This window comes from Scardinius erythrophthalmus, assembly GCF_964197995.2.
Source record: "Scardinius erythrophthalmus genome assembly, chromosome: 19".
In the NCBI taxonomy this organism is placed as follows: Eukaryota; Metazoa; Chordata; class Actinopteri; order Cypriniformes; family Leuciscidae; genus Scardinius; species Scardinius erythrophthalmus.
This window is the reverse complement of record NC_138239.1, coordinates 35,703,866-35,727,048: the sequence shown is the minus strand read 5'-3', so window position 1 is coordinate 35,727,048 and position 23,183 is coordinate 35,703,866.

Below are 23,183 nucleotides of genomic sequence, written 5' to 3'. Positions count from 1 at the left end.
TATCAAAGCAGCTTCACAGTGATAACTTGAAAATAATACAACAAAGTTTGTTTCTAGAAGAAAATTGCGTCATCGTCCACCTTAAGTAAGGCAGATCAATAATATTGTTGAATATTAAATGTCCCCAACTAAGCAAACCAGAAGCCAAGGCAACAGTGGCCGTAACCAAACTCCATCAGTGACAGAATGGAGAAATAAACCTTGGGAGAACCCAGGCTCAGTCGCTCAGTTCTCCTCTGGCCAACGAGCGAACAGTGTATGATTATGATCCAGGCAGCATTACAGGTCAGAAGTCAGATTGGATCAGAACATTCAGAATATTATCCAGTTCATCTGGTTGGAAGTCGGAGTCACGCCGGCATGGAGACGAGTTTGTTGAGGATCAGTGCCGATGGCTGTCGTGTCGATGAGGCCTTCACAGGGCTGATGAGGCTGGCACTTCAGGGATGTGTCGTGGACGTGTGCAGGCGCAGGTCCACCATCTGATCTGGATACGGCCCGGATCCGGCTGACTTCAGTAAACCTCAGAATAAACAGAAAGACTAACATTAGCGTGGATGCCATTCTTCTTATGATGTAACGAGTACACCAGGTGTTATAGGAAGTGTCCCCGGTTCCGGCTGACCTAATCTATGCAGCCAATGCAGTCAAATCTCACAGATTCAGATTCAAGTAGCTCTATACTGGCATGTTAAAAGGCTTTACATTAGCAAGGCATTGGTCACATTAAATAACAGACATAGCCCATACATTTAAACAATTTTATTTGTACAATTTGTTTTATTAAAAATAAATAAATACAAAATATTTACATTTAATATATATATATATATATATATATATATATATATATATATATATATATATATATATATATATATATACTAGGCCTACACGATTCTTGGAAAAATATTAATTTACGTTTTTTTAGCTTAGAATTGAAATCATGATTCTCTGCAACGATTTTTTTCTCATGAAGTGTAATGTTTATTGCACACATAAACCATGACAACACAAAACAAAATGGCAGTACCAAAAATATTTGTTTTGGCACCTATAGAACATTGCACATCACCACAAGCCTGTAAACACAGAGGCTTCAATGAATAAAGAAGAAACACTCTTTAACTGCTTGCCTTTTGTACAATTAACATTCAACTGGCCATTCAAGTAGGTTACCAAAAATAGAAGTTTAACGCACTGTGCTGAACATGGCCTGAACATGGCTCTAAATAGGCTAATTGAAACGTCATTCAACATTCTGAGGGTTCAGTGTCTAAAGAAAAGGAGCATCAGTTGGCCATTGAGGTGCAACTCCACACACCTGTAAATGAAGGCTTCAATGAAAAAAGAAAACAAACATTCAATTGGCCATTCAATTAGGCTCTAAAAATTGTAACATAAATAAGCATAAATAAAACACAAAAAACACCAACGTACTAAGGCGTCAATGACAAAAGAAAATGAATATTAATTTGGCCATTACAAAGGAGTAAATTAAATGATATTTTCTTTGGGACATAGGCCTCTCACATAACCCTATATGTGACCCTGAATATGGCACTTAAAGATTCCTGGCCAGAAACACAAGTCTATCAACATGCTCTGGCTTTAGTGATGCACGGTGGCATGTCACTATGTTGCCCCGTGTACTGAACAGCTGACTATTTCTTCACCAACACAGACAACCCTGGATATACATTGTTATTTTTCCGCCACCAGATTAAGGGGTCATCTTCACTGTCGATGTCAGAAGATATGCCTTCAGCTCTGTGGACACTGCTTGCTCTAGAGAAGAGGACTTGTCGTCATTGCCTTGTGCTGCTTTGAAGAAACTTCCCAGAGTCTTTCGGCCCTTCTTCATGGGGGGTGCTGGGGAGGCATTTGGCTGGGGATTTAAAATGAATTAATAATCTCAATCAATATTAAGTAATATAATATCACAACAGTTCAGGACTAGACAATTGTGTTGAAATGTGGAAATGACCTTACCATATCTAGAGTTATGCCAGTCATCTCGTCTGTCAGTCTCGCTCTAACTGTGGCTTTCTTCTCCTCACTGATGTAGTTCATCTTGAGCCTAGGATCGAGGGTTGTGGCCATGTCGAGTAGATCCTGAGTTTGGGGATCACTGTACTTCTCTTGCAGATATTTCAGGATGTTTGACTTGATTGATTTTGTGAATTCTGTGTCATCCTCTTGCACAGCCAAAACAGAGGTTTTGAAACGGTGGAGAACCGGCTTCACAGAGGATATGCTGACATATAGTTCTCTAGAGAGGGCATTGGTGAATTCAGCCAGAAGACTTAGGGTGTTGTTCATTGCCTCAAGGACTTCTATGTCCTGCCATGTGGGCACTAGGTGTCTAACCTTTCGATCATTGAGGACCTGTGAAATGGCTGGAAGCTGTTCAGGATCCTCTGAATCCTCTCTTGCCTTGATCCCCATCTTGTTGGGCACTCTGTTTTCAGTTGATGCTCAGGGAGTTTGAGCTCTTTCTGGACCATGGCAAGTTTCTCCTCCGTAGCCAGCTGTGACTGAAAGTGCTCACAAGCTTTCTGCAAAGGCCTGTGACACGGTCAATTCGTGGATCTTTCATGGCATTTTCTAGAAGAAAAATACTACAAATCTGAATGAGTATAACACAAACTATTAGTCTGTAGTATCACAAATAACTTTATTTATTTATTAATTTGTAGTAGTAGTATGCCCTACAGTACAAGGGCTAACTTGGTCACACACACACACACACACACACACAACACACACACACACACACACACACACACACACACACACACACACACACACACACACACACACACAGTCACAGTTAAACACACACAAAGACAGTCAGACACACACACACACACACACACACACACACACACACACACACACACACACACACACACACACACACACACACACACACAGTCACAGTTAAACACACACAAAGACAGTCAGACACACACACACACACACACACACACACACACACACACACACACACACACACACACAGAGCCAGTCAGACAGACACACAGTCACAGTTAAACACACACAAAGACAGTCAGACACACACACACACACACACACACACACACACACACACACACACACACACACACACACACACACACACACACAGTCAGTCACAGTTACAAGCACACACACCAACTCACCAATTGCCAGATGTAGTCTATGGCCAAAACATTGGAGCCTGGTCCAGTTGTTGATGGAGATTGCCTTCGCTATGTTTGATCCATTGTCTGTTGTTATACATGCCATTTTCTCCTCTTCCAAACTCCAAGATGCTAGAGCATCCTTCAGTCCCTGTGCCAAGATCTCACCTTTGTGGTCGTGGGGAAAAAAGCAGTCTGTAGGCACTTGCTCTTCATGGTGAAATCAGTCGCTATGAAGTGGACAGTTAGTCATGTACGAACCATTGTTCGGCTGGACCATAAATCCGTCATTGCTGAAAAATAATCCGCTTGCTGCACCTCTGCCTCGACTACAGTCCGCACTTTCTTGTACATAGCTGGCAGTGCAACGTATGAAAAATAGTTGCGGGATGGTATTGAGTAGCGTTTGTCCAATGTATGGATCATCTTTTGAAATCTGTCACGTTCTACGTTGTATATTAGAACCATATCTTTTGCAAGATGGTAAGCAATGGCTTCTGTTATTTCCTTACTCCTACTGGAGTTATATGGGTATGGCGTCGCATTGTGCAAGGTGTCGGTAATAGATGTCTGCGTTTTTGGACGAAAGATTTGTGGTGTTACCTTGTGTATATATGTGTATATATTAGGCCTGCACGATAAATCGTTATTAAATCGCGATCTTGATTCACCCTGTTCACGATTTAATTTTTAAATGACTTCGATTAAAAAAAAAATAATTCTGCCTTGGTCATGATCAACTATTTTGACTGTGAAAATGCCAGCGGACACAGCTACAGTGAGTTGTTCAAAATCTTTCTTTTTAGTAAACTCTGTGTACACAAACAATGTTGTCAATGCTGGAGTTCATGTGTAGAGCCTCTGGTGATACTTCCAGCAAAGTTTCATGTTGTGTCGAGCTGCATTAGTGTTTAAAAAAAATAGCGATTTTTGATGCTATCATACTAGTGCCCCAACCACTCCCATTCACAAGGCAATTTGACTGAAAACGAAAATGCAGTCAAACTTAAAGTCCCCGTGAACCAGAAGTTGCAAACGACTTTTCTCCAGTGCTGTGACGTATTTCCCAGTGAAAAGGAATATTGAACAGAGGGCAGGGTTTTACTCTAGCCCTCCTCCTCTCCATCTCTGCTCATAGCAGACTAACGGTTTGAGGGGAGTGGTTAAGCGTTTCCCAACCCAAGTCCTCAAACCTACGTCATCAGGGAAGGTCCTCCAATGCAGAGGGGAGGGGCATTTTCAGATTTTGATTAAAGATTACGAAGCCAAAAAAAAATTTTGTGTGGATTGACTTGCATGGATGAATTGTTCACCACAAAACGATCAATTTAGGCAAACAAAGTAAATATGGTCATTTTTGATTTCATGTGGACTTTAAAAGTGGCGTTTCCATTCTAATAATGCTTTTAAACGAAAGTTTGCCTCGGGTAGACTAACAAAAAGACCCTAGGTTGCATTTTGGCAAGAGTTACCCTTTAACCAGCAATCCAAAAAGACACTGGATTTGTTGTTAGTTGCTACAGGGCTCTGACAAGTCACTAATCTAGAGACAAAGTTGCTAAATTGGCAACACTGTCTAACTATGTAGTGTTTTTCAGACACAGTAAACTTGTCTGGTTGCTCACCGAATACAGCATTGCACTTTTATCATGTTATTATCTTTGAGCTAATCATTATCGACAGGATCTTATTGTTGAATGAGATACAAGAAAAACAATCAATCCCATCAGTTTTCATTCGTATTGCTTCGACTGTTGTGGTGTGTTGCATGGCCAACGGGTCAGGCTGCAGAATCAGCTGGAGCAGTTCAGTGAGTGTTGACTTTGTGACAGTGTTTCTCTCTCTGTACACATGTTCTCCTCTCACTTAGGCTTCGATCGATCGCATCCAGAGTTTCCTCCAAAGCCACCGATACTCTCAAGGTCTGCCCATCACGCCAGCTGGCTGTATCGATCTCCATCAGGGATGAGCAACCATTAGCATCAAGGAAAATGCTGAGTAAAGAAGCCCTTTTTACAAACCTGCAGTAGGCGGAATAACAGACATGAACTACGGATGTGTTATTTCATGGAAGTTTTTAAAATAGTAGGAGTAGAAAAAGGCATATATTCCAAGATATACATGGTTGTGAGTTTCATAGAAATTCGAAAGAAGTCATATGAATTTTCAGCAGCTCAAATCAAATGCCATGAAGTCATAACCCGTTGCCTTACCCTTTGTGAAAATGTACAATAGCATACTTTTATAAAAGAGTACTTATTATGAAAATAATATACTTTGAAATAATGGGCCCTATTTTAACGATCTGAAACGCAAGTGTCAAGTGCAAAGTGCAAGTAACTTTGTGGGCGGGTCTTGGGCGCTGTTGCTATTTTCCCGGCGGGATAAATGACTCTTGCACCCGGCGCAAATCTAAAAGGGGTTGGTCTGAAGTAGCTTCATTACTCATAGGTGTGGTTTGGGCGTAACGTGAAATAAACCAATCAGAGAGTCATCTCACATCCCCTTTAAGAGCAGACGTGCTTTTTCCATGGCGGATTGCAATTATAACGGCGGATTTGGCAGGCGCGCGCCAGGAGCGGTTCACAGCCGAGGAGACCAACGTTCTCGTCAGGGCCGTAAAAGAGAGAAGTTACATTGAAATGGAGAAACCCACCCAAATTAACATCGGTTAAACAGGCGTATGATAATTTGGGTAAATGTGTAAGCTAGATGTATGCTTTTATAATAAATTGTCTGTCTGTCTGTCTATCTATCTATCTATCTATCTATTGTAATAATGTATGATTTGCAAAAATGAAAACTGCTGCTTCTGTGTAGATGAGAGAATCAAAGTGTATGCGCATTGTGCACACGCTACATTGATTATGGCCAAGCATGCGCCCTTAGAATAGCATATGAATAACATGCGCAACGCGCCACTGACTTTAAACTATTTTTTCCTGGTTAGTAGCGCAATTGTTTTCTAAACCTGCAAAATAGCATGAAGGAACGTTTGCGCCAGAACACGCCTCCTCTTTGCGCTGAACCGCCCTGGGGAGCGCAAGTGTATTTCCTAACTTACCGACGTGCGTCTGTGGAGGGAAAAGTCCGCTGTGCGCGGGTGCAAAATAGGAATGATACATGCGTCGGTGTACAAAGTCAATTGCGCTGGGTGCAAGATAGGGCCCAATATCTTTAAGTGAGAACTGAATGTAATATTTTCAGACACTTCATTGCATGTTATTTACAATTAAATGAAAGTATTATAGTATTATACAATTGTTATATTATATTATAATTTAAACTTCCATTAAATGATTTTGTGTAAACAACCCCTAATAAGCAAAGGAAACAATGAACACAAGAAAGCCATGTAAACAATGAAAACTAAACCTAAACAGAGCATACACATTACAGTAAGTAATTGAAATATGGTTAAAGTGTAGGCTGCTGAATATTGACATTTATGGTAAGCTAAAATATACTTCATTGTCATGTGTAAATCCATAAGTCGACACCATTGCTGAGTATTTCCTCCTTAAAACTGCAGTGAACCAAAGACAGTCTCAAAAACACGCTTTGAAATCGCTGCTGTTTCTGACGTCACAAACTACCTTGTAACCAATCAGATCAACGTGTGGATCTCTGAGCTGAGTGAGTGAGTGGAGGCGGGGCTCATTTGCATATTCATAGAGTTGCATTCAAGCTATTTTAAGGTATGAAGAAGTTTTTTCCAAGGAAAAAAAACTTTCAAATAGGAAATGTTGGTGATCAAAGATGAGTTTTAAGGGATAAAATGATTGAATACAGGGGGACTTTAAATATATCTGTTATTACACATTTGTAATGATAAAGTTGCAATTTACTACATTTAAAATATTCACTTAAAATGTAATATCGAATAAGACACTACAGTTAACTATTTTAGAATGTTAGTCAACACATCAAAATTAGTGTACTTCTTTAAAAAGATTATTAAAACGAAACAATTTAAAATGTAAAAAGGTAAAAAAATTCATTTGACATTTACAAAGTATGATAAGAAACATAGTAATGAAAGTGTCCTCTCTTTAAGTATCTCCATTTATTGAATTAATATTATATTATCTGAATTTACAGTTTTTCTTAAATACACTTTTAAGAGTTTAAAGCACAAGCGCATCAGGGCAGTGGAACACCATCAAACCAGCCATTACCGTTTGTCATATAACTGTCCTCTGACTGAATAATTTACTAGCTTTCCAGGACATGGAGTAATCTCCACTGCATCAACACTGGCATAGACACACATAATCCAAAACAGGAAAGTATTACATTTCCTAAATTGTGATTTCCTATGTGGCTGCGTAATTCCAGCATATTCTGCGTCACATGTTCCCTGTGGAGTTTAGAAAAATACACCCATCCATCTTCTTTACCCACATTATCCTCTGCAGGAATGTAGGGGAGTCAGGAACTCAGCATAATACATGTATTTACATATTTATTCACAGAAAATGTTATATATTCTGACTCCACAGATTTTTAAAGCAGTCTGATTTACACATGCAACACTGAAATCAATGCCAAACAAGATAAATAAAGGACAGACAAACCATTGTATTGTAGAAACTTATCGGCTTAAATGCTGTCATTGACCTGAATTGAATCAACATTGAACTAAATCGAGCTGAATAACTATGTCTTCTGAGGAGCTGCTTTACAGCTGAATTGAATTAGTTTCATAATGGATAAACTTTGACTCTTTAATTGAACAGAATTGAATCACCAATGACCTGAATTGTGCTGAACAATGACACTATCGTCTTCTAGAGCTGCTTTACGGCTGAGATCGAAGTCATTTCAAAACTGATGGCTTTTGCAACCCTTATTTTCCTGATAATTAATGTGAAGCTGCTTTGAAACAATCTGTATTGCATAAAGCGATATAGAAATGGGACTTGATATACAACTTATCACATTGATGGTAACTTTGTCATTATCATGCACTGTCTTTCTATATATAAAGTCTTTGGAGTGATGATGCTGAAAATTCAGCTTTGCATCACAGGAATAAATTACACTTTAAAATATATTCAAATAGAAAAAAGTAAGTTTTTATTGTAATAATATTTCACAATATTACTGTTTTCCCTGTATTTCTGATCCAATAAATGCATCCTTGGTGAGCAGAAGAGACTTCTGTCGAAAAATATTACTGACCCCAAACGTTTGAATGGTAGTGAACCAATCTGAATTATTTACACATATGAAAGTGACACAGATGTGACCTGAAAATGTCAGATTCAAAGCGATGAATCACCCAAGAGATCTGTGGCACGCGTGAGGGGACGCATCAGTTATGAGAGTGTTGATGAAGATCATTTGTTCTTTGTGATCATTGATCGTTTAGCTGGTTTTTAGGCTAGCTTACCTGGTGACATCAAAACTTCATAATTACGTGGATACTGTTCTTATATAGGCAGAAAAGAGGGAAAGAATATGAATTATGAACACTTCCATTGTGCTCTGAATGAAATCACTTAAATGCACAACCTGTCATGATTACTTATAATCCAAGATGACATAAAGGTAGCACTGGACTTCATAAACACAGGCAGTGAGAAGGTCAGAAATGTAACGCACTCAAAAACATATTTAGGCCTAAATTTAAGATATATGGTTTTGAAATGCATATCAAATTTCCATCTATTTTAACATTAAGAAAGTCAGTTAATGTGATGCATATTTGTCAGCCATACATACATGAAATGGGTCAGATTTCTGTAGCCTAATAGTACTAATTAACTGAATGTGTTTAAAATACACAATAACCAGGTTTATATATTTATCATCAGTCATCCAGTCAGTTTGTTTCAGTCTCATACGTGTTATCTACAATTAAATATTCCTTGTCATATTTGAACCATGTTCATACTTTTTAACTAAATACATTTTCACAATGAACAGATTCTAACGATTTTAATAAATGCATTTTGAAAATCTGATTATTTAAATCAAATCAAATAGTTGCAAATAATGAACTATGCCATTTTTTTTTTTTTTTGTGATCTTACCCGTTTATGCGGGACACATTATGCATCACAATATTAGTTTATCTGAAAACTCTGTAATACAAATGGATGGAACTTTATCGTAAATTTAGGCCTAAATATACCATATCTGGTGGTGGTATACATTTATAAAACAGTTTGTTCTGGTTCTCGATTCTGATTGGCTAAGAGCCTTTTCAAGTCATGTGATATTCTATCGATATCGGGAACCGTTTCCCGTTTGTATCACTCCCCACAGCCTTTCTCTCACAGCGACTGTTATGACGGGTGAGCAAACCATCATTTTACAAATACTACTGTTCATGGAATGTAGTTTTAAGAGGGTTTTTTTTTTTTTTTTTGTGAGAATGTAGTTATTTAGATCTCAAATATGTGACTCACATATTATCATGCCTATTTTAAAATTTATAGGTATAATTCATTTTGGGAATATCAAACGGGCAATCTTTGGTCTTATTAATGTATTACTTGTTCCAGAGCAAATCGATTTGGCTAAGGGCAAAGTTAAGTTTCATAACTTTATTTTTTTATTTATCTCAAATCCATTACTATAACTAGCGCAGATTTTGTACTTTTGAACTTTTTGCTTGTTTATTTCCTATTGTACAAACTTCTTATAATTTTATAATGTCTAATATTGTTTAAAGGCACACTGTGTAACAATTGTGTTTTTGTCAAACAGCGACCCCTAGAGTCGCTGTAGAATACTTGCACTGTCGTAAATACCCCTCCACCCCCCTACCCCCCTGTACACCGTTACCTGCGTCGGGCATGGAACAGGCACAGATAGACTCCGAAGACATGATTATTGCAATTTATCATAATAGTTTGCAAATTGTGCTCGTTTACACTCTTTACAACCTCTACGCTAGGCTTATTTATGTCCTGATAATTATGTGAGATATTGAAAACTGTTCTCATGATAATTGCAAGAATCAATGTCAACAGAGTCGTCTGATATCCCTCAGGACTACGTGATAAATACACCTCACAACACCTGAGAGCTGGCAAACTAGTTTGTGAGGCAAGCTAGGCAATAAAACATAACACAAAAAACACGTAAGAGAAACGAGTGTTTGTTAGCAAGTCTGTTACCAGCTCTGATAATAGAAAGCTAGCTAGACATATGTGGAAATTATTGGACTGGTCTAATTATCAGCAATGGATGAATGAACAGCATGTAAAAAAATGACATACTACAAGCAAGCGCAACAACATACAACACAACATAGAATGCAAACAAGTTTACAAATAAGAGATTTATTTACTGGCCACTTCATGCTTTTCTCAGATCGGATAGCTATCAGATTTATCAAAACGATTCCATTTACGCCTGGTCACATAAATGTGTTTTTGCGAAACGGATTTAAATCCGATCTTCAACTCTCGCACTATATGCGGATTTAATGGAGTGCACGTCACCGAAAGCAACATATATGAACTGCATTTTATTGATCATCTGCTAAAATTTGAAAATCAAAGACCGCAATAAGAGAGAGCGGCAATCAGCCCTGGTAAGATCATTTCCTTTCTTTACTTTTAATGATGATGATGATTGTGTGTTAAGCGTCTGCGACTTACTTTCACTTTGATTTGCGATAGTTTGCACGTTGGCTTAATGAATAGATGCTCATCTGCTCATCTGCAGTGATGCGTGTTCCAGTAGCGTCGTCATATCTGGCTATAACATTAGATATAGCCTATAACACACTCTCACACGTTTATTTTTTTTGTTTTTGCATTTTTGGGAGGAGTACAATTTACATGTGGTTTCAACAACCAGATGCGTTTACACTTGTCCAGTTTCGTCTGGAATGCGTCTCAGACCTCCTCCTGAAGTGGTTTGAGCGATCGGATTCAAATCCGTCTCGAATGCGTTTCGGAGGACATTTACACCTGGTCTTTTCACGATCGGATAGCTATCCGATCTGAGAAAACGCATGAAGTGGCCAGATGTAAACAGCCCCCATGACAAAAACATACGCACGAAAGCCGAAAAACAAACGCTGGTTGGCCTCTCACGTCCGAATTTGAGGAAGTGGTGGGGGAAGTGACGTATGCCGTAAAGCAGACGAATTTTGTAGTTCTTTTTGTGCTCTGGTTACTACCCGAACCCCGAAGTTACATAGTGCCAGTAAAAGCGATACAGACCCCGTCAGGCTATGGCAGACGTGTCATTCAACCTATTGTAAGTCGATGTACCATCACAAGGGTTTTGGAAATATATTATGAAGGTTGAAAAGCTACACAGTGTTCCTTTAATTAAATATTATGTTTCAATTAATATTATTTTAACATATTTGGTATTGAGAAAGGGTCCGTTAGTGATCGTGAAATGGACTTCAGTGAAAGTTACATTATTACACCATTAGATGGCAGCAAAGACTGTCTTTATGAGTGAGTCAGCAGCAGAGACTTTTATATTATGAGGAACTGAAACAAGGTTGTAAACAGTAAGACGCAATTTAGAAATGCATTGAGTAGCGCTGTCATGGGAAATCACCTTAACCGTTAAAAGACAAAGACCAAGATTTCACTTTCCTCAGCGGGCATTCAAATTGATTTTGTAAATATGAAAATAAGATTGACCGGAAGAATATCAGCTAGATGCAGGTAATGCACTCGTTAATTTGATCTCTCTCTCATAATACTCAACATAATACTATAAGCTTTAATGAAGCGACAATGCGTTCCTTCATAGCTCTAAAGTGATTGACACTTGAGATTTGAATCATGGCGGAAGGAAGTATTTCGCACAAAAGAGGGTTTTTAAAGGTGCTGTCTGTAAGAATGACAGCTAGTGGTGGAAATAGGTACTGCAGGCCAAATTCTAAATATCGGAGATATTTTTGTTTCCCTCCTCCTCAAACTCGACACTCACGTGGGTTGCCAGTTTGAGAACACACAACAGGAACGGGCACAATTGACAACGAAAGCCGAGACTTACAGTCTGTAAGTTAATGAGTTGATTTATCCGCGTTTTAATATGCTCTCATTCATAGAGATTTTTACATGGATATCGAGGCTTTTTAGGTTGTGTGGAATCTGCAATCTCTGACCCAGTTTGTTTGCTCGTTTCCAAGGCTGCAATACGCTGTGTTTCCTGGCAACTGGAATCCCGGATGTCGAAATACTATTGGGTGAACTGGGAGTGGGCGGAGTCACACAGACCAAAACAAAAACTGACTGACAACAGGATCGTGTAAAATAATAAGTAAAAAAACTGTCTGTAGAAGTGTTTTTCAGAGAAACGAGTTGTGAACAATTTTATGCTTTAGTAGAGTAAAAAAGTTACACACAGCACCTTTAAAGACACTCCATTGTTGTTTCTTATTTATTTACAAACTTGTGCCGTCGAACTGTTAACACAATATCACACTCGTAGTCGTGCGATATGGCTGTATATCGGCACACTGTGACATCATACATCAGCCGCGCTGATATATAGTCAAGTCAGGGCACCTTTTTACAATACAGATTGTTTCAAAGCAGCTTTACAGAGATCACAGGAAAATAATGCAACAAAGTTTGTTGCCAGAAGAGAATAGTGTCATAGTCCAGCTTAAGTAAGTTCAGTGATGTTTCATTTTTGTTGTAAAAAAGTTATTATTTTAAAGGTGAAAAAGGCGACAAAGACGACCAAATAGAGCCATATCGCATTGCTGTTCATGTGATATTACTTATATATACCATCAACCAACTAATTTACACAGGCGAGTATTTATTTAGCATACACTTTTACTGTAGTGATATACAGCACAGACACCTTACAGCAACCTGAGCTTCGCTGTAATTGTGATTGCATAAGGGGTTTGAACCAGCAACCTCGACTTGTGTCCTGGGGCTCTTTAACACCTCAACACTATCAGCCAACGAGCAAGGTCACCTACTGACTTAACTGAATTGACAATAACCCTGCATTCAATGCGAGATCAAATTTAAAAACAGAATTAAACAAGCATCAATTGCCTTTGGCAAGCGGAAATGCCCAGTCATCCAAAATATCCCTCGGCGGTGTCGCTTCAACACCAATACTGCCATCTATCAAGCCATCTGCATCACCGTGACCTGCAGATAACCAGGACTCTGGAACGCTTCCAGATAGGACGTCTACACTGTATCCTTGGGTCTCCTGACAAGTTTGTACTGTTTGTACTGAATAAATCCTCTAGCAAGCCAAAATTAGGATCAAGGGAGCTTTAAATGATGTGCGAGAACACAGAGAACCAGAGAGAGGAATGTGGGGATTTGTGCTGTTAATTGTGACAAGTTTTTGAGATTTCAGGATTCCTCCAATCAAGTAGATTGGACTTGGTCATGGACTTTCCTCGAAAGTGACATTTCAATGCTGAAAACAGTTACACAAAGATATGAAGAAATATAAATAAAAAAGCCAATCGCCTGTCACACCTGGCCTTTACATGAAACTCAAAGGCCACATGAAACTCTTTCTTCCTTATTGTGACGTGCATCCACATGTGACTTATTATTGAAAAAGAAAATTGTAACACTTTATTTTACAGTGTCCTTGTTATATTTAATTACGATAGTAATAACTATACATTATGCATAAGTAAATGCAACAAACCCTAAACAAAACCTAACCCTATAGTTTCAAAGTCTTTGCTTTACACTGTATGCACATTACCTGGGCAAAACTGAAATGTGCCGTTTTCGAAGGTCCCATTCATGTCAGATTTCATTGCTTATTTGAAATACGTTTTTGAAATGTGAAATCTGTCTAGCGGCTCTTGTGATTTCACTCTGTGTCAGTTCAGTTAAAAAGCAGCTCTACACTGAAAAAAATTATTCGTTGAATTTTATAAAAAAAAATTATGGTAAGTGGTTGCACACAATTGATTTTAGCTACATTTAAACAAATGCATTAAGTTGAACTTAATCAATTTTAGTTCAACTTAATGCATTTTGTTTAAATGTAGCTAAAATCAATTGTGTGCAACCACTTACCATAACATTTTTTATTAAATTCAACGAATCATTTTGCATGACTGAAAATTACTGCCCGAGTGCATTTATAAGATGGACAGAATGAACTGACTTGTCTTGAAAGGGACTGTGTGGATTGCCATGTCATTTCATCTAAGAGACATTTTTTTCACAGGTATCCAGAACATTTTTTATTTTTTATTAAACATTATTTATTTCCAAACCATTTATTATTAAAGGGGGGGGGGTGAAATGCTATTTCATGCATACTGAGTTTTTTACACTGTTAAAGGGATACTCCACTTTTTTCGGAAATATGCTAATTTTACAACTCCCCCAGAGTTAAACAGTTGAGTTTTACCGTTTTAGAAAATAGTTCTAATAGGTTAGACAAACTTAGTCCCGGTCACGTTGGAAGAAGTTACCGAGCTGGGGACTATTTTCAGGCGCTGCGTCATATCATTACGCCTGTTGCACCCATGGTACGGCCGCACAGTTCCTTGATTATTACGGCCGGAATGAGAGTAGTTCCTAGCCATATAGGCTTAGAAAATCGCAACTTTTCATTTTCCGTCGATCTTAGTACACGGCTTAACTACAGAAGAGTCAAGTTTTAAATAGGAAAAATATTGAAACTCTTTGGTCATTTTGAAAGAAATGCTACTGGACTCATCAGAATCAATGATCTATGCTAAGCTATGCTAAAAGTGGTACCGTCAGAACCGGAGTTCGGCTGAATGGATTCTCAAACGGTAAAACTCAACTGTTTAACTCTGGGGGAGTTGTAAAATGAGCATATTTCCGAAAAAAGTGGAGTATCCCTTTAAAGAGTTGGATTAACATGCTAAACATGGACAAAGTTTCAAAAATTAAATTGTACGTTTGAAGGAGTATTTCTGTGCCAAAAATTGTCCTTCCGGTTTGTCACAAGTTTCGGAAAGTTTTTTTCGAGTATGGGCATGTGTGACGTCAGATGGGGCGGAATTTCCTTATACCGGTCCTAAGGGCACTTCTCCGCGGGCGCGGGCGCATCCGTAGACCAGAGAGAGAGAGCGAAAGCAGTTCGCCATCAAAGCGCTGTGCTCGGCTTTTGGAAGTCAATGTCACCAAAGAAGTGGGTTTTTGGTTGCCAGGGCAAGACAACCCTGCACAGACTCCCAAAGAACCCAGCGTTAAGGGACCAGTGGATGGAGTTTGTTTTTCCAGAGCATCAACGGAGGTTGTGCAAGACTGTTTGTTCCCTGCATTTCAGCGATGATTGTTTTATAAACAAAGCCCAGATCGACGTATTTGCAGATCATCTAATGCTTAAGGATCGAGCAGTCACAATGATAAAGGTTCGCGGTCGTGGTTGGAACCGGGCGGTGTGTTGTTAGCTCGGCGCGTTAGCACATCTTTAGCTCCGCCCCCAGCCGCTCGTTTTTTTCCGGAAAGACTCGGTACAGCCTATCTTTCTTTTATAAATATAATAAAACTAAAGACTTTTTGGAGATATGAAGGATGCAGTACTACTCTATAGGTACTCAAGATTAACATGAGATTGACTGAAACTGAGTGTTTCACCCCCCCTTTAAACATTGCTCCTTTGACAGCTTGCTTTTTGTTTTAGATATAACACAGCAAAATAGTAATACTTTGTCTCTCACACACACACACACACACACACACACACTCTGCTTTTCTGCTTTTCTTCTTTCTTCTCTGCTGTTTTTCAGAGGCACACACTCAGATCTGCATTGCAGTGTTCTCTCACACAGCCAAAAACAGACTTGACAAAGGCCTTGTCCCAAATGATAGGGTAGAAGTGTTCTGTGGAGCAAAAGTGCACATTTAGGTTTCAGAAGGGTTCTCGCATGCGGCCGATATGTGCCTCCATGGGTGCCGTTATCACAATGATTCCAGTTCACATGGATCCACGGAAACGACAAAAAAATCCTGTATTATGATGCCAGACAAGTCATTTGCCGATGTCACTTTGTAAAGAAAGACAACACCTCTGCGCACATGCATATTCAAACATGCATACCTATAGACTGAACACGTGATACGCATGTGCACACCGTCACCGTTTTCACAGATTCATGTTTTTGGAGTTTACACGGAGATGATAAAGAAAACTTGGAAAAGCTATTTCAACGTTTTTTGTTCTCGATCCCCAAACACTGTTGTTGTGCAAATGAACGGCCAGAACATTAAAAGTTTTCTGTTTTCAGTTAAAACGGTGTCGTGTTAGCGGCCCCTGAGTTAATAACTAATGATCTTCGCAACGGAAGTGAATCAATCAAAAGTAACTTTAGCCGGATAATAACTTTATTCTAGAGCTGCTGGAAAACCAAAACAATCTTTGTTCCATTAATTTCCTATTATCACTGTATGCGTTGAAACAATCTGTATTGTTAAAAGCGCTGTATAAATGAAGGTGACTTGACTTGACTTTGCCGAGCCCGCATAGCAGACCGGTGTTGCCAAGTCTGCGATTTTACCACGGTATCGGGCTGCTTTTACACTGTTGCCATGGGGTTTTTTCAAGTCTGCGGGTTGAAGCGACCCCAATAATGCAATAGTTACCCCCGAAATTGACTTTTACCAGGGGAACCCTGCCAAAACACTCAGATGTTACCCTCTGGAATGTGATTGGTCTAGTTTTAAGCTAGTTTTGTATAGCAATTAGGTGGGTTTTGTTGTGAAAACCTGGCAACCCTTTAGCAGATTTCTTCCTGACAGTAAAAGCAGCGTTACGCAGGGCTGCCAACTCTCACGCATTGAGCGTGAGACTCACGCAATTGACACTTTTCACACGCTCTCACGCCACACATCCATTTTCTCACGCACAGAAAAATTGCGGAGCAAAGAGGTAACCTACTTTTAATATTAAACTAATTCTCAGCTCTTAGATTCCGTAAATTTTATTACGAAATTCACACAAAAATACGTTTGGCGCTTGTAAATGTGACGTGACAGATCGCTGAGCGCCTCAGTTCAAGTGCACGTGAACCGATCATCTGTTACTTTATTATTTAAAGATGCAGTACAACTTACCGAAAGTATCCATAATATCGACCAATTGGTGTTTTTCAACCACGGAAAGAGGTCAATATAACAGCAGGAGAACAATTATGTCACATAACGTTACATTTACCTCAGGAAAGCCATTTAATGACCATAGCATGTTAACTGAATAGAAAAAATAGCTAGAGAGGAGATTTTGCTGAGCACTATATTAGCCTACATATTTATTATATTCTTACTTATGTCATTCAATAATTGTTATTATAACAAAAACTACATTATATTTAATTTAATGTGTTATTTTTAACCTTTAATAATACCAGCAGATTGAGCCCTCTATGTTTACAGCATTAGGTGAGATAATTTTTTTAAATAAAATTTAAAATAAACATGTATCCAAATTAGTCAATATTGAATCAAAATCGGAATCAAATCACAAGAATGGAATTGAAATCTTGAAATTTTTGTCAAGCAATAATAAAAACTGTATCCTACCAGTCATTGTACAATTCTATTTAGTTACCAAATGTTTTGACAGTCACAATTACACTTATTGTGATGCAATATTTGTTTTGCACCCCCCCCCCCCCCCCCCCCCCGGAAAAAAAATCTCACTCCACGCTAAACTCAAAAGTTGGCAGCCCTGGTTACGTCATGATCGGAAGCTCAAGCTCAGACTCAGAAGGCGAGTGTTTAGGGTGCCCTTTGGGACAGGGCCAAAGTTTAATTCAGGATTTGTGAATATAATTACTACTAACCTACTTCAGATGGCAACAGAGGGAACAGACAGAACTTCTCATTTTTATGAGATGTACATCCGAGTGAAATGGCTTCTTGGCTGTGTTTGAAATCGCCCCCTAAACCCTTAATCACTATTCCCTACATTACTCCAATATAGTCCACTTGAAGGAGTGAAAGAAACCGAGAGAGTGAATTCGGACACTGAGTGCCGGAAGAGCTGCCGCTTTTACATAGTGTGTGCTTGCTGTTTAATAATCATTTGAAACTTTGCAAACGGGCAGCTCCATTATAATGAAAAGATTTATGTAGAATTCTGTCATGGAAAGTAACGTATATAATGAAACTATTTAATAATCAGTGAAAAATAAATGTATACCTGTATGATATTATGATATTATCATAGACAGTAAAAGAAATGGACAGAGCCATCTCATTGGGACTCAATTGAGACAAGTGAAGCCCATTTTTAGTGATTTTTTAGCACTTCCGTTCCTGACGCGCAGACTCAAACCGACTCTAAGCTTGATGACGTGAGCAACCTGTCTGACAGATGTAAATCTTCTAGTAGCTGTGCATGAAAACTGCCAACGTTAATCTTGCAGAGACGGCGAGCTTGAGCAAAGAGTTATTTGGCGTGAGTAAGCAGGAGTAAGTATTCTGATTAATTATTTTGTATAGTATTTATTTTAAAATGTAACACCAGGGCTTCTCCCTTGACGTCCCCCCGATTGCCCGCGAGCTTCTCCTCCTGTCTGTACGGTAATTTCTCTACGGTGCGACAGAGAGTCGAGTGGTTATGATGCAATCGTTAGCCTATTTTTACAAATACTGTTTCTACGGGGCCATAATGTAACATATAAGGTAATGGAGCCCTTTTTACATTGTCGTGTTTCTTTAGAAATAAATAATGGACAAATGGAGTCTTTAAACGCCTCAGATGTAAAGTTATTCGCTGTCAAAGTGATGCCAAAATGAATGGGAGTCAATGGGATGCTAACGCAAGTGAAGTTCTGCTACAAGATGGCAGCATGCGGCCGGCTTCAACTTCCGGTCGATGGATTACCCGCCTGGATATTATGCTGTAGCCATATTGAACCAGAGGTCTAGAAAATGGATGGATGGATGATTCAGATGTAGGCGCCATCTTCAAGCGAGACACGAAATTTTATTTTGCGCGAGTGCGACCATCACAGTGCATTATAGGTATAGGCGTTGTGTGTACATCAATTACGATGTATAAAAACACTCGTTATTGCAGTGCATTGTGGGATTGAAAGAGTAGGCTACACTCGATAACGTCCGCTATGTGTTCAGACACCACTACAAATGGCTGTACCCTCAAATAGTGGCCTATTTTAGGGAAAATGGGGCGATTTCAGACTCAGCCCTTGATTGTGTCTGTGGGGAACTGATTGGAAGGTTGTGGTTTGCTATTGGCTGATCTCGTGTGAGTGACAGGTTATAGCCCCGCCCTCGTCATCAGAGAAGAGATGCTGCAAGAGGAAGATATTCTGATTCAAGATTATGTGAGACACATGGATTTAAAAAAATCCAATATCTGTGATGTGCAGATAAAATATTTTGCAATTCTGCAATTGGAATTGTCCATCAGTCTGTAATATACTGTAAACTGAAGGCTAATGGCTAATTCAAGATTTCAAGACTCTTGGCTAATTGCTTTTTGATATGTTCTACTTTCCTATTTGACAAGACATATGAGAAAAAAATATTTTTTTTAAAGGAACACAGAGACAAAAGGCAATTTTCTTCAAGATATCTTCCTTTAAGGGGAAAATGGCTTGGTGACCACGGAACAATCTTTTCAGAATGTATGAAAACATATCATGATAACGCTCATATATCATACAGACTAAAGAGGTTAAGGCTCACATGGATTTTATTTTAACTCTTATATTGTCAAAATCTGAGGGTAAAAAGAGCAGTTAGAGACATAAATGTGTGCAGGAGGGCTGAGTTGAAAGCGATACTGCAGAAGCGGAGTGAAAAGCTCAGCTGGTTTGTGCACCCTGTGAACCGCCATGAGCCGCTGTGAAGAGCATGCGAGATGTTTCCTGGAGCACAGCTGCCCCTCGGTGGGGAAAAGCAGAACAACAGGGCAGAAAATGCTGAGTAACAAAAGCACAACGCTTTTATCACTGTGCTGTATCCTGTATGAAATCAAAATTGACCCTTTTTATTACTTTCTTAATACATTACTGGTCTGATTGTAAATTATTCATCTGTGCACATTATTCCAAATAAAATGGCTTGAATTCATAATCCATCATCATAATGTAACTTGCTCCACCTCTGAAATGAGCTATTAAGTGTGAGCTATTAATTATTGTAATAGCCAGAACTCATCATCAGTCAGTCATTGTTTTAGGCCACAGTTGTAGGTGTTGAAGACTTTTTAAGATCTTGCCAATAGCTACACACAGTCATTTAAGCAGGTCAATGTTAATGTAATAAAGATTAAAGCAATAAAACCAAATGACATTTAAAAAAAAAAAAAAAAAAAAAGGAATGTTAGCTGCTCTACACCATCAAATCAATTCGCCATCAATACAATTAAGTCATGCCCTTCTTTTTTTCTTGCTGGTCTGAGTGACGGATCTTTTTTATTATTATTATTATTATTGTTGTTGTGATGTGCATCCAAATGATGTGACATTATTGAAAAAAGAAAAGAGTAACACTTTATTTTACAGTGCACTTGTTATATTTATTAATAACTATAACTATTAATAATTATGCATAATTAAATGCATAATTAAATTCAACTAACTGTTGTTAAAGGAATAGTTCACCCAAAAAGAAAAAATTCTGTCATCATTTACTGAACCCTGAAGTTGTTCCAAACCTGTATGAGTTTATTTCTTCTGCTGAACACAAAGGAAAATATTTTGAAGAACGTTTTTAAACAAACGGTTTCTGATCCCCATCGATTTCCATAGTATTTTCTTTCTTCATACTATGGAAGTCAGTGTTGCCCCACAACTGTTTGGATCCCGACATTCCCAAACATCATCTTGTGTTCAGCAGAAGAAAGAAATTCATACAGGTTTGGAACAACTTCATGGTTCAGTAAATGATGACAGAATTCTTTATTTTTGGGTGAACTATCCCTTTAACCACATGTACTTACTATAGGGTTATATGTTTCGTTTAGGGTTAGTTGCATTGAAATATTATGCATAATTTATAGTTATTACTTATAATAACTAATAACCAAGTAACTAAATATAACAAGGACACTGTAAAATAAAGTGTTACCCTTTTCTTTTTTGATAATACGTCACATTTGGATGCATTTTGGATTCATTTATATTAATTTATAATTTATAGCTGGACTCTATCGCAGCTTTCATTGGTCAGGCCCGCCCAAGAGGATGTTTGACTAACATGTGACGCAATAGATTATAGTCCGCGTCATGTTTAGGGGTGTGAAAATGGGCGGAAATTGATGTCACTACAATAACAGACCGTTGTGCATTTAATAATGTATTCATTCAAGAACAAGTTTACTGCAACAATGGAGCCGCGAACTTCACATACTTTTGAAAATCCAGTGTTTAGTTGATCCTGGTAAGCGCTCATTGTCACAGTTGAAAACGCAACGGCGTTCTTCTTCCACAAGGGGGTTTGGCGTCATGGAAATTATATTTGTTTTCAGGCGGACCAATTAAAAACACCACACACATCTCCCGGGCATCCTGTATAAATTCAAACAACCAGATGATGATCCTGAAGTGTTTCCAGTAAAGTGTGCCATATGCAGCAGACCTTCAGCCAACGGTCCGTGGGCACGTCTGAAGCCTTGATTACACTTTCACCTGTCTCCAGCGCGAGTCTCTGCAGACTGCGCACGCACCTCCCCAAACGGAGAGGCGTTTATACCAGGGGGATAATCCTGCACCCGGAAAGCGTACTATCCCCGCGGGCCGCCATTGGCTAACAAGCCATCACCTGCTGTTAGCATTCCATTGACTCCCATTCATTTTGGCGTCACTTTGACAGCGAATAACTTTACATCTGAGGCGTTTAAAGACTCTGTTTGTCCATTTTTTATTTCTAAAGATACACGACTATGTATAAAAGGCTCCATTACCTTGTATCTTACAATATGGCCCCGTAGAAGCAGTTTTTGTAAAAATAGGCTAACGATTGCGTCATAACCACGCGACTCTCTGTCGCACAGTAGAGAGATTACCGTATGGACAGGAGGAGAAGCTCACGCGCAATCGGGGGGACGTGGAGGCAAAATGACAAAATTATTAATCAGAATACTTAGCAAAAGTTGCTCCTGCTCCAGCTCATGGACACCTCCTACTCACACTCTCCGTCTCTGCAAGATTCGGAAGGGAATGATTCAGATTTCTCTTGGCACAGCTACTAGAAGACAGACGGGTTGCTCACGTCACATCTACGTCATCAAGCTCAGTGTGAGTCTGCGCAGTACGCTCGGCCATCAGGAAGTGAGAGCTTCTAATTGACTTCACTTTTCTCCGTTGAAGTCTATGGGGTCGCTGTGTCCATTTCTTTTACTGTCTATGGTTTATACTTGACATGCTCGCTGTTTTACGATTCTGAAAGCGATAGGGGGCGACTCAAGTTATCCTCTTAACCATCAGGAATCAACGGGGAGAAGAAAAGGTCCACACGTGACAATGTTTATTTTAGTAGCCTACATCACCACCCTACAAAAAGAATGGTGTAAAATCCAATAAACCCTGAGATTATAGATTGTGACATTAGAACAAAATATGTGGATACAAAAACATGTATGTAGGCTATACTAAATTAACGCAATCTCTTAAATATTTTCTAATTTCACTTAACATTTCATTAAGTTTCGTGGACGTTTTATAAAACATGGGCCTTTATTTTTATTAAAATGGCTTATGTCTGGAATAGGCTCATTTTGTAATGTAAGCAACTAATTTAAGACGCACAAACTGAGTGCCGGTGCGGTGAGACGTACATGCTCAGCCAGATTCGGCTCAAAGTCGTGCATCTTCGCGCTGTTACAAAAAAAGCCGCGCACACAGCCAAGCGAAATGGTGTCTTGCGCACCCAACGCGCACAACCACCCACACCGCAACAATGTCATTTTTGCCGTGCGCACCTTCGTGTTCGTGCGAACGTGGCGAGTATAAACCTAGGTCGAGGCTGCTGATTTATACTTCTGCGTCGGACCTACGCCGGAGCCTCTGCGCTGTAGGCAACGCGTTGGTTTTAATTTATACTTCTGCGTCGTTGTTCG